This window comes from Mobula birostris, chromosome 2 (assembly GCF_030028105.1).
Source record: "Mobula birostris isolate sMobBir1 chromosome 2, sMobBir1.hap1, whole genome shotgun sequence".
Lineage (NCBI taxonomy): Eukaryota > Metazoa > Chordata > Chondrichthyes > Myliobatiformes > Myliobatidae > Mobula > Mobula birostris.
In genome coordinates, this window is record NC_092371.1 from 89,966,199 (window position 1) to 89,979,841 (window position 13,643).

General features: G+C 44.5%; 1 protein-coding gene across 1 annotated transcript in view; it reads left to right on the forward strand.

The window, feature by feature from the left end:
- The first annotated feature begins 378 nt into the window (after nucleotides 1-378).
- Nucleotides 379-13,643, forward strand: part of chd6 (chromodomain helicase DNA binding protein 6) — a 363,558-nt gene continuing 350,293 nt past the window's right edge. The window contains exon 1 of the mRNA XM_072244838.1: nucleotides 379-480. The gene's annotated coding sequence lies outside the window, so the exon portion shown is untranslated. The remainder of the gene's footprint in view (nucleotides 481-13,643) is intronic.

Genomic DNA, 13,643 nt, shown 5'->3' on the forward strand with positions numbered 1-13,643 from the left:
TGCTAGAGGGGAAAGGAGGAATAGGCTGCAGCTAAACTGGGGAGCAAAGGTGGGATTGCAAGGATTGCATTGGCGGGGTGTGTGTTACCGAGGGGGTGTGCAGGTGGAGGGTGCCTTTGTTTGCACTCGGAACCCGTACCTGCTGCGGCCGGCGCTAATGCAAATGCACAATGGAACATGCAGCGAGCCAGGCCCCGCCCCCGCCCCCCGCGCGCCGCCCGCACCCGCTGCCAACGGGAAACGCTGCCATGCCGCTCTGACGGGCGGCGCACGCCGACCAGTCAGCGTCGCGGACCCTGTGAAGGGCGGGCAGCCTAACCAATAATCCCTGCCACTGCCATTGGTGGGCGGGCGGTGAGTTCGCGGGGGCGGGCTTCCGCTAGCAGGTTGGGTTGCGCTGGAGCCTGTGTGAGCACCGTCGGCAGTAAAGTTCCCAAATAAAAGCTGTTTGTGTTTTGGCCGCGGCAGGGGCCATTTTAGGTAAGTACTTGTGGTAACTTTTTAATCCCACCCACTTGCTGCTGCCCGTTGCCTCTCTCCCCCCACCCTCCTGCACCTTCACCAAGTGTGCAGCCTACCTGAGGGAGCGCGGGGATGGAGCGGGCTGGACCCCCGGCCGGGAACATCCCTTCCCCCCACGCCGCCTTCCCGGACCCCTATTCGTCCATATCACCCCATCCTGTAATACCATCGCCCTCTGTGTCCTCACCACCTCCCCCCTGTCAGTGTCACCACCCCTCACCACACATCCTGTGTCTCACCATCTCCCCCACATCCCACACCCTGTTCTCACACGATCCAGCCCCCTCAGTGCTTCCCTGCCCTCTCGTCAATCTCCCAGCTCTTCCACATATCCCCACCTTGCACCCCACTTGCATGCCCATAAACCTGACCCTTCCAGTTGCCTCAGTGCATCTTTGGAGACCATCAGCTACAGGGCTGGTGGAGCTTCTTTATGACTGTACAGAAAAGAAGTTGGGCTTTTCTAGGTGGACAATGTGGTTTGCATGAACTCATTGGTCTGATGGGCTCGAATCTGTTACGCATTGGTCTCTAAACCAGCTCCCCCAACACTCTTTTCCAATCCAGGTTACCACCTACTCTGTAGCCTATCACTCCATTCTCTATTGTTCCTATTATGCTCAACTTCCCTAATTCCATTACCTTTGCCCCCTACCTGCCCATCTCATATTGACTCCTCCTGTGTCCCTGTCACCTGGTCCCTAGGCCTGTTCCACTCGCTCCTGTAAATGATGCTTGTTGTCTGGTAACCCTGCTTTCCTTCTCTGCTGTATCCTTCATCCACAGTCACCCTTTTCCTGTTATCCCTACCCTGAGCTCTGACCTTCTTTCCACTGCTGTTCCATGTTGCTGCTGCAATCCCAGCACATGCCTGGATTTGCACTAATACCTACTAGCTGTGATGCCTGTGGTCCCCAGACTCATTCCTGCCACCTCACCACATAACCTGCTCTCATCCTTGGCTCTCAATATCAGCCCGCTCCAGTCCTCTGTTGCCCTCTACCTCAGTCCTTTTCCTTCCCCTGAATGCCCCTCCTCTTGATATCCCCATTAACCCCCTTTGAACTTTTTACTGTTGGACTTCGGCCACATTCCACCGTGATACAACACTTGGCGGCACGGGAGGTCGTTCCTGCCTGTGGCCATCGAACGTGCAGCTCCTCCAGTGGAGGGTCAGACACCCTGAGCCAATAGACTGGTCCTGGACTTATTTTCCATCTGGCATAGTTTGTATTTTGTTGTTTGACTGTTGGGGGTTTTTGTATTGCTATACTTACGCTCTATTCTTGGTTGGTGCGGCTGTAACGAAACCAAATTTCCCTCGGGATTAATAAAGTATATCTATCTATCTATCATCTTCACCGACTCATCACACCCCTCTCTGTTGGCATCGTGTTCCAGGTCCCCTCCCTTTCCTTCCTAGCCACCCCCTCTTCACAACAGGATGGTGAATTCATTGCTACAGATGGCTGTGGAAGGCAAGTCATTTGATGAACTTAACTGGGAAGTTGATGGGTTCTTGATTAATCGACATCAAAAGTTACAGGGAGAAGGCAGAAGAATGGGATTGAGAGGGATAGTAAATCAGCCACAAAGAAATGTCAGAACAGACTTGATGGGCCAAATGGCCTAATTCTGCTCTTTTGTCTTACAGTCTCTTTCTTACCTCTCCCATCATCTTGTCCCCCACCTGGTGCTTGCTCCACCCCCTTGTCAACTTCCTCTTGTGATGAGTCTTCATTGTGCCAACTCTGTTTGTCTTCTGTTGCCTCATGTTCTCCTTTTAAGTTGCTTTACAATTGTTTTCCTTGCCAAGGTTTGAATTAACGTACATTATGGAGTAGAAGAAATGTGAGGAATTTGAAGATTCTTTCTCAAATAGCCTTTGGAATTGGGATTAAGGAGGACAGTAAATCCTGCGGGCAACAGGAATGTACCTCTGTGTTAACTCATAGGGTGGTGTCCTCAGCATTCTAGTTTAGGCAGTGGTCCATTCTGAGGGGGAGGGTTTCGTGTGACCATTTGAAAGCTGATTTTGTGCCCAGACAGTGTTCAATAATTTTGTAAGTGACACTTTGTCAACTCTCTGACAGTTGGTGACGTCAGCATTAATGAACAAGGCCTTGTAGAATAATGAAGTCCAGTTCAAACAGGAGCATTTGGAAGAGCAAGTTGGGAAACAAGAATGGATGTGACAGACTTTACCAAGTGTAGGAGAGTTTTAGACTTGAGGGCACAGGTTTAAGGTGGGAGGAGAGTTTTGAGGGAGATCTGGGGACAAGATTTTCCCACACAGAGAATGGTGGGTATATGGAAAGAGATCTTAGGAGAGGTGACAGTGGTGGATATAATTATAACATTTAGAGGAGATTTGGACACTTTAGAGGCAGACAGAATAATAATTTACCAGAGAGATGGGCCCAAAGGGCCTGTTTCTGTTTCTAGCGCTCTATGACTGAAGTTCAGCAGACCAGATGTCAAAATTTCTTAAGTGATCTAAAAGAATGTAGGAGAATTGGAATTATGGGACATAAACTTTCTTTTGTCAGTTTTAAACCCTTGCAAGCTCAGGAGAGCAATTTCAGGCATGTGAACAGGGGAATCAGTGCTATGCACAGATTCCTTAGCTCAATTTGTCCATATGACAACCAAGATACTTCCTTGAGCTGGTCTCTTTTATCTGTATTTGGCTCATATTCCTCTAAACCTGGGGAATGTTGGTCCATGGCATAAAAATAGTTGGGAACCCTGGTCTGAAGTTTTTGGATCCATCCACCTGCGAAAATGTAATTGTACCCACCTCTCACACCTCCCCGGCAGCTCTTTCCGTATACTCATTGTTTCTTCTTCCCTTACCCATGTCCCTCCTCATGATGTCCCAGTAACCTTTTATTCACTCATTGCTCTTTTTTTTTGCATCATGCACCATGCCTGTCCCCCCCCCCCTCAGCCCCTCCCAATACTCCTTGCCCATATTGTGGCTCCTGTTCCATCCACTTGGCCCTTCCCTCTCTCAGTGAGTGGTAAGGAGGGCAAATGCAGTGTAGCATTCATTTCAAGGGGACTAGAATACAAAAGCAAGGAAGTGATGCTGAGGCTTTATGAAGGATTGGTCAGACTGCACTTGGAAGTTTTGGGCCCCTGATCTGAGAAAGGATGTACTGGTATTGAAGAGGGTTCAGAGGAGACTCACACGAATAATCCTGTGAATGAAAGGGTCAGTGTTTGAGGAGTGTTTGATAGTTCTGGGCCTTTACTTACTGGAGTTTAGAAGAATGAAGGAGATTCTCATTGAATATTAAAAAACCGATATAGAGTAGATGTGAAGAGGATGTTTTCTGTTGTTGGGGTGTCTAGGCCTGGAGGGTGCTGTCTCAGTAGAGGAGCATCCCTTTAGAACAGGGATTTCTTTAGTCAGTGGGCAGTGAATCTGTGGAATTCATTGCCACAGGTGGCTGTGGAGATCAAGTCATTGGGTATATTTAAAGTGGAGGTTGATAAGTTCTTGATTGGCAAGAGCATCAAAGCGTACAGGGAGAAGGCAGGAGAGTGGGCTTGAGAGGGATAATAAATCAGCCATGATGGAATGGCAGAGTAGACTTGAGGGGCAGAATGGCCTGACTTTGCTCCTTTGTCTTGTGGTCGCCACCCCAAGTGGGAGAATCTTGTCCCTAAGACCTCTGTCATATCTTTCCCCACCCACCTTAATCTGTGCCGTCTAGTCGTAAACTCTCATGTCCTTGACCATCCATCTTTGTTGTTCTTCTCTGTGGTTATGTAGATATCAGTAGAGGGATTTTAAGTTTTAAGGAGCAAAGAAGCAACTATTAGTGTCAATAACCAGAGTGAGTTGGCAAATGAAGCAGAGGTATAGGTGAAAAAGAGGAAAATTGTTTGCATGAATTTGTTATGATCTGGAATGCATGGTGTGAAAGGGATGTGGAATCAGGTTCAAAAGGAACATTTAAGAGAGCAAATCTTTAATCTGTTTTGATATAGGCTGTGGATGCCAGTGCCAGTGTTCCTAATTGACCTCTGCCCAGTGAGCTATCACATGTAATGTTGGAGGGCAGTTACGTTGCTCTCATTTGTGAGTTGGAAAGAGGGATGCTTGGCAGCTGGCAAGAGGAGGACAGGGCTAATGGAATAGATCTTTCATCTGGCACCGGCCTTTTGGGCTGAAAGCTTCTCTGTTCTTTCTGATTGTACAATTGATTTGGAGGAACGCAAGGATATATTGGGAATATGTTCTGAGTTACCTTGGCAGTTCAGATTATTCTCTAAATCTGCCTTGTGTTCTAACTTCCAGGTGTGGAAGGATGAGTGTCGTATTAATGATGCCCTGTGGTCCGGCCTCTTCATTATACTGATTGTAGGTTCCTTCTGTCATTTCTCTGAGGAGTTTCAACCAATTTTGGGGTGTTGGGGAAGGGGGGGGGGGATAGTATGATAATAATCCTGGCCTTGGAGTATCATAGTTTATTGAAAAGAAGCAGTTCTCCCCAAACTATTTTAATTTCTCCAAGCTGTACCTGCTACTGAGTTGCTTTATCAGAAAAGTTATTATTTTGAGCACTGCTGTTTAAAGTTTGAAGTAAATGTATAATCAAAGTACATATGTAACCATTTACAGTCCTGAGATTCATTTTCTTGTGGGCATACTCAGTAAATCTATAGAATAGTAAACCATAACAGAGTCAGTGAAAGACTGCCCAACTTGGGCATTCAACCGGAGTGCAGACAAACTGTAATTACAATAGGAAATAATAAAAGCAATAAATATTGAGAACATGAGATGAAGAGTCCTTGAAAGTGAGTCCATTGGTTGTGGGAACACGAATGAAGTTGTCCCCTTTGGTTCAAGAGTCTGATGGTTGAGGGATAGAAAGTATTCCTAAACCTGGTAGTGTGACTCCTGAGGCTCCTGTACCACCTTCCTGATGGGAGCTGCGAGAGGAGAGCATGTGGGGGTCCCTGATGATGGATGCTGCTTTCCTGTGACAGTGTTTTATGTAGATGTGCTTAATATTTGGGAGGGTTTTACGTGTGATGGATTGGGCAGTATCCATTACGTTTTTGTAGGATTTTCCATTCAAAGGCATTGGTGTTTCCATGCCAGGCTAAGATGCAGCCAATCAATATACTCTCCACTACATGTCTATAGAAGTTTGTCAAAGTTTTAGATGTCAAGCCAAATCTCTGCAAACAGCTAAGGAAGTCGCAGAGCTGCTGTGCATTCTTCGTAATTGCACTTGTACTCTGGGCCCAGGGCAGGTCTTCCGCAGTAATAACACTGAGGAATTTCAAGTTGCTGACCCTCTCCACCTCGTATTCTTCGATGAGGACTGGCTCATGTACCTCTGGTTAGTAATCAGCTCCTTGATCTTGCTGACATTGAGTGAGAGGTTATTGTTATGGCACCACTCAATCTCCCTCCTATATGCTGATTCATCACCATCTCTGATTTGGCCTGTGACAGTGGTGTCAGCAAACTTGAATATATCACTGGAGCTGTGCCACGCAGTTGTAAGTGTAAAGTGAGTAGAGCAGGTGCTAAAGCATACCACCTTGTGGTGCACCTGTGCTGAGGGAGATTGTGGAGGAGATATTGTTGCTAATCCAGACTGATTGGGGTCTGCAGGTGAGGAAATCAAGGATCCAATTGCGCAAGGATGTACTGGGGCCAAGGTCTTGAAGCTGATTGATTAGTTTTGAAGGGATGATGGTATTGAATGCTGTGCTATTGTTGACAAAGAGCATCCTGATGTATGCATCTTTGCTGTCCGGATGTTCCACCATTGAGTGGAGAGGCAATGAGATGGCACCTGCTGTGGACCTGTTCCTCTGGTAGGCAAATTTTACTGGATCTAAGTCACTCCTAGGCAGGAGTTGATATGTTCTCAAAATACTTTATCACTGTGGAGGTAAGTGCATCTGTGTGATAATCATTGAGGTAAGCCACCATGCTTTTCTTGGGCACTGGTATGATTGAAGCCTGCTTGAAGCAGATGGGTATTTCAGACTGCTGAAGCGAGAGGTTAAAGATCTCAGTGACCACTCCAGCCAGTTGATCAGTACAGGTCTTTCATACTTGGCCAAGTATCCTGTCTGGGCTGAATGCTTTTCATGGGTTCACCCTCCTGAAGGCTGCTTGCACATCTGCTCAGAGACTGGAATCATAGTATCATCGGGGGATGTGGGAGTTCATGATGGTTCCTCCACGTTTTGACAGTCAAAGTGAGCATAGAAGGCATTGAGCTCAATTAGAAGTGTAGCCCTGTTATCGCCTATATAGCTTGATTTAACTTTATAAATGGTGATAGTATCTAAGCCCTGCAATGTGATAGTATTCAAGCCCTGCCACAATTGCTGAGCATCCTTCATTGATTCTAGCCCAGAGTTGCCACTTTGCATGTGAGGTGGCTTTCTGGAGATGTACTTGGACCTCTTGTAACTTTCTTGGTCATCAGACTTGAATGCCTTTCAGATTAGGGATCTCATAGTTCATCCAGGGCTTTTGTTTGGGGAAGACTGATTTTGTAGCTACATGCTTATTGACAACTGTTGAAATAAAGTCCATTACAGACATGGTGTATTCATTCAGATCCACAGATGAGTCTTTGAACATTGTCCAGTCCACCGACTCAAAGCAATTCCTAACTGCTCCTCTGCCTTCCGCAACCACCTCCTTGTTGTCCTAATCTCTGAAATTTTGCTTTTTTCCTCTGCCTGTCCGCAGGTAGGAGAAGGACAGCCAAGTGATCAGATTTACCAAAATGCAGTCTAGGCATGAAATGGTAGGCATTCCTTATCCTAGTATAACAATGATTTAGTGTGTTGGAACCTCTGTTGCTCCAGGATATATGCTGATGGTAATTGGGCAGGGATTTCTTCAAACAAGCCTGGTTGAAGTCTCCAACTATGATTTGATATGCAACAGAATGGACTATTTCTTGTTTGGAGACGGCATCATACAGTATCTCCAGTGCTTGATTACAGTTGGCTGCTGGTGATATGTAAACTGCGGTCAGGATTATGGAGGAGAACTCCCTAGGTAAATAGAATGGCTGACATTTGACTGTTCGTTGGGGGAATATGAGTTTGACAAAAGTGCCACATCTGACCACCATCAAGAGTTTATTATGAAACACACACCAGCACCTTTTGCTTTGTCCAAATCAATAGTTCAGTCCATTCAGTAAATCGAGAAGCCTTCAGTTTGACCATTTTGGCATGTTGGGAGACGGCTGTTTCGCTCAGACGTAGAACATAGCAATCTTTCATTTCCCTCCGATTCAGCAATTTTGCCCTCAGGTCCTCAATTTTGTACTCCATCGACTGCATATTTGCTAACAAGATGCTGCATAGAGAAGGCCTCATCCCTCTGTGTTTCAGCCTGGTTTTAAGCTCCCCTCTCTGCCTCTCTTCTGGCCTTGACAATGAACCTTTGTCCATGTAAAGGTGCTATACCTGTCTGGTCCGCCGAAACCTTCAAACAATCTTGAAATCTGTAGATTGTTAAGTTGATTGAAAAGTACATTGCTTAGAGGGAAATTACATACTGCAGAATGCAGCAAGAGTAATTCGAAAGAGGAATATTTAGAAACAGAAAAAAACATAGAAAACCTACAGCACAATACAGGCCTTTCGGCCCACAGATTTGTGCCGAAAATGGCCCTACCTGAGAAATTACTAGGCTTACCTATAGTCCTCTGTTTTACTAAGCTCCATGTACCTATCTAAAAGTCTCTTAAAAGACCTTATCATATCCGCCTCCACCACCATTGCGGGCAGCCCATTCCACACACTCACCACTCTCTGAGTAAAAAAAAAACTTACCCCTGACATCTCCTCTGTACCTACTCCCCAGCACCTTTAAACCTGTGTCCTCTTGTGGCAACCATTTCAGCCCTGGGAAAAAGCCTTTGACTATCCACGTGATCAATGCCTCTCATCATCTTATGCACATACATCTCAGAACAATATTTAGTGGTATATTTAAAAGTAGTTCACCGGTGCCATTGTGACACTTCTTAATTCAGATTCTTGTACAGTACTGAAGATAGCTTTGATTTTGTCAACAGAATTTTTTGAGAGTGTAGGAGCATTTCACTCTGCGTCAAGGCTGAATTGGCAATGTTTGAGGTAGCTTACTAACTGAAACATATACATGACGAGGAGATCTAACTTGAAGAATATGATTGCTTGAATTTCCTCAATCTAGAATGCTGGATAACTGAATGAGTTACAGGTTAAACAGATTGGTGAGGTTTACATGATATGAACTACCTGAGAGATTGAGAACTTTTAATGAGCTCCACAGGAAATCAGCAACTTTAAATAGTTTCTAATACTGCAGTTTTTTAACGCAAGATGTATAGAATGTATAGAGGAATGAGATGAATAATAAATCAACCATGGTAGAATGGCAGAGCAGACTCAATTGGCCTAATATTGGCTGAATGGCCGAATCTTCCTCCTATGTCTTATGGTCTTTAATTGATATTAAGTTACTCTGGCGGGTTTTAGGCCAGAGGTGACAGAGATTGATTTGTTTGATCAGCTATTGTAGGGCTTTAGTAACCTTGTTAGATTACGGGATTAGTACCTAGATATGTAGATTATTGATCTAGAGGTATGATTATGATTTTGATTTCCAATATGACATCTGACAGATTTCAATTCAAATTATTTAATACATTTAGGATAAAAATCTGGTTTCAGTTAAAGTGACCTTGAAATTACCAGATTGTCATTAAATCTGGTTTTTTCTACAAATGTTTTCAGGAAAGGAAATTTGCCATCTTAACTCAGTCTGGTCTTGGCTTTAGATTTGAAGTGTTATTGTTTGTCCTCAGAAATGACCAATTAAGTGACGTGATTCAAGAAGCAGAGATGGATAGAGATGCTGGTTTAGTCACCAGCATCTTCTGATCTTCTGAAATGAATTTAAGAAAAAATTGAAGTCTGCTTGAATCATTTCTAGGCCACTTAGTGTTTGATGCATCCCTTGATTTGAATAAACACTAAAGGTTTGATACTAATAATTTGGTATTAGTTGTGAGTGATGAGACTATTTGAATGAAGTGATCGTATTAAGAGCAACATACACAAAATGCTAGAGGAACTTAGCAGGTCAGACAGCATCTATGGAAAGAATGAACAGTTGACATTTTGGACTGAGACCCGTCATAAGTCCTAATGGAGGATCTCGGACTGATATGCTGACTGTTTATTCCCATCCAAGATGATGCTCAACCTGCTGAGTTCCAGCTTTTTATGTGTGTTGCTCTGAATTTCCAGTATCTACAGAATCTCTTGTGTTTATGATTGTAATAGGAATTGTCTTGTATACATAGAATAATACAGCATGGCAACAGACTTTTTGGCCCAACTGGTCCATGCTGGTCACAGCATCCTTCCTGCTATACCCAATTACCCTGGTTCGACCCATAACCCTCCAGGTCCCTATCGAAATGGCTCTTAAACATTGCAGTTGTACCCCCCTCAGCCACTTCTGGCAGCTCATTCCAGGTACTCACTACCAGCGGGTCTCTTTCAAATCTTGCCTTGGGATCTGTGCCTTCTAGTTTTGGAATCCCCAATCCTGGGGGAAAATATGATCCTGTGTGGCCAACCTCTCCCTCAAACTTGGGCTCTCTAGTCCAGCAGTCCCCAACCACTGGGCTGCAAAGCATGTGCTACTGGGCCGTGAGGGAACGATAGGAGTCAGCTGCACGTTTCCTCATTCCCTGTCACGCACTATTGAACTTGAACATAGTGTTGCCAACTGTCCCGTATTTGCCGGGACATCCCGTATATTCAGCTAAATTGGTTTGTCCCATACGGGACCGCCCTTAGAAACCATAGAAACTACAGCACAGAAACAGGCCTTTTGGCCCTTCTTGGCTGTGCCGAACCATTTCCTGCCTAGTCCCACTGACCTGCACATGGACCATATCCCTCCATACACCTCCCATCCATGTATCTGTCCAATTTATTCTTAAATGTTAAAAAAGAACCCGCATTTACCACCTCGTCTGGCAGCTCATTCCATACACCCACCACTCTCTGTGTGAAGAAGCCCCCCCCCCATGTTCCCTTTAAACTTTTCCCCCCTCACCCTTAACCCATGTCCTCTGGTTTTTTTCTCCCCTTGCCTCAGTGGAAAAAACCTGCTTGCATTCACTCTATCTATACCCATCATAATTTTATATACCTCTATCAAATAGAGGTCCTAACCTATTCAACCTTTCTCTGTAACTGAGTTTCTCAAGTCCCGGCAACATCCTTGTAAACCTTCTCTGCACTCTTTCAACCTTATTTATATCCTTCCTGTAATTTGGTGACCAAAACTGAACACAATACTCCAGATTCAGCCTCACCAATGCCTTATACAACCTCATCATAACATTCCAGCTCTTATACTCAATACTTTGATTAATAAAGGCCAATGTACCAAAAGCTCTCTTTATGACCCTATCTACCTGTGACGCCACTTTTAGGGAATTTTGTATCTGTATTCCCAGATCCCTCTGTTCCACTGCAGTTCTCAGTGCCTTACCATTAACCCTGTATGTTCTACCGTGGTTTGTCCTTCCAACGTGCAATTCCTCACACTTGTCTGTATTAAACTCCATCTGCCATTTTTCAGCCCATTTTTCCAGCTGGTCCAAGTCCCTCTGCAGGCTCTGAAAACCTTCCTCACTGTCTACTACACCTCCAATCTTTGTATCATCAGCAAATTTGCTGATCCAATTTACCAAATTATCATCCAGATCATTGATATAGATGACAAATAACAATGGACCCAGCACTGATCCCTGTGGCACACCACTAGTCACAGGCCTCCACTCGGAGAAGCAATTCTCTACTACCACTCTTTGGCTTCTTCCATCGAGCCAATGTCTAATCCAATTTACCACCTCTCCATGTATACCTAGCGACTGAATTTTCCTAACTAACCTCCCATGCGGGACCTTGTCAAAGGCCTTACTGAAGTCCATGTAGACAATATCCACTGCCTTCCCTTCATCCACTTTCCTGGTAACCTCCTCGAAAAACTCCAATAGATTGGTCAAACATGACCTACCACGCACAAAGCCATGTTGACTCTCCCTAATAAGTCCCTGCCTATCCAAATGCTTGTAGATTCTGTCTCTTAGTACTCCCTCCAATAACTTACCTACTACCGACATTAAACTTACTGGCCTATAATTTCCCGGATTACTTTTCGATCCTTTTTTAAACAATGGAACAACATGAGCCACTCTCCAATCCTCTGGCACCTCACCTGTAGACAGTGACATTTTAAATATTTCTGCCAGGGCCCCTGCAATTTCAACACTAGTCTCCTTTAAGGTCCGAGGGAACATCCTGTCAGGTCCTGGGGATTTATCCACTTTAATTTTCCTCAAGACAGCAAGGACCTCCTCCTTTTCGATCTGTACAGTTTCCATGATCTCACTACTTGTTTCCCTTAATTCCATAGAGTTCATGCCAGTTTCCTTAGTAAATACAGACGCAAAAAACCTATTTAAGATCTCCCCCATTTCCTGCACATAGCTGACCAGTCTGATCTTTAAGAGGACCAATTTTATCCCTTACAATCCTTTTGCTCTTAATATACCTGTAAAAGCTCTTTGGATTATCCTTCACTTTGACTGCCAAGGCAACCTCATGTCTTCTTTTAGCCCTCCTGATTTCTTTCTTAAGTATTTTCTTGCACCTCTTATACTCCTCAAGCACCTTATTTACCCCCTGCTTCCTATACATGTCATACAACTCCCTCTTCTTCTTTATCAGAGTTGTAATATCCCTTGAGAACCAAGGTTCCTTATTCCTATTCACTTTGCCTTTAATCCTGACAGGAGCATACAAATTCTGCACTCTCAAAATTTCTCCTTTGAAGGCTTCCCACCTACAGATCACATCCTTGCCAGAGAACAGCCTGTCCCAATCCATGCTTTTTAGATCCTTTCTCATTTCTTCAAATTTGGCCTTCTTCCAGTTCAGAACCTCAACCCTAGGACCAGATCTATCCTTGTCCATGATCAAGTTGAAACTAATGGTGTTATGATCACTGGAACCAAAGTGCTCCCGTACACAGACTTCCGTCACTTGTCCTAACTCGTTTCCTAACAGGAGATCCAATATTGCCTCCCCTCTAGTTGGTCCCTCTATATATTGATTTAGAAAACTTTTCTGAACACATTTTACAAACTCTAAACCATCTAGACCCCTAACAGTGTGGGAGTCCCAATCAATATATGGAAAATTAAAATCCCCTACCACCACAACTTTATGTTTCCTGCAGTTGCCTGCTATCTCTCTGCAGATTTGCTCTTCCAATTCTCGTTGACTATTGGGTGCTATTGTCCCATATTTCCCCCGGTAAGGTAGAGCGTTCCTATGAAACCTTTCGTGCCGAAATGGCGTGAAGCGAAGAAGCAATTACCAATAACTTGTACGGAGAAAATTTTTGAGCATTCCCAGACCCAAAAAAATAACCTAACAAATCATACCAAATAACACATAAAACTGAAAATAAATAACACTAACATATCGTAAAAGCAGGAATGATATGATAAATACACAGCCTGTATAAAGTAGAAATAATGTATGTACAGTATAATCGGGAAGTTGAAGGCAAAACAGATATGTGGGGAAAAAATCGGTACGTAAGAGCATGCGCACACAGGTGCCCGCGAAAGGCTTCATGGTCATGGTAGTCTTCCCAGGAGTAAAGTGTCCCGGGATTTGACTGCTATTTTTGTCCCTTATTTGGGAGTGAGAAAGTTGGCAACCCTAACTGTAAAAGACATGTTGAGGTGAGTTTAACCCTACTTGAACATCCCCCCCCCCCCCCCCACCCCCGGGTCGGCCGGTCTGCAAGAATATTGTCAATATTAAACTGGTCTGCGGTGCAAAAAAGGTTGGGGACCCTTGCTCGAGTCCAGGCAGCGTTATGATAAATTACCTGTATTTTCCAATGTGAGCAATAAACCAAGATCCCTGTGTGCCTGCAAAAGGCTAGTGGTGGGTTATTTACCATAACAGTACCAAGCCAGAGTTATCTACATTGGAAATTTCTCCCAGTTGCCTTGGAGCCAGTCGTTAAC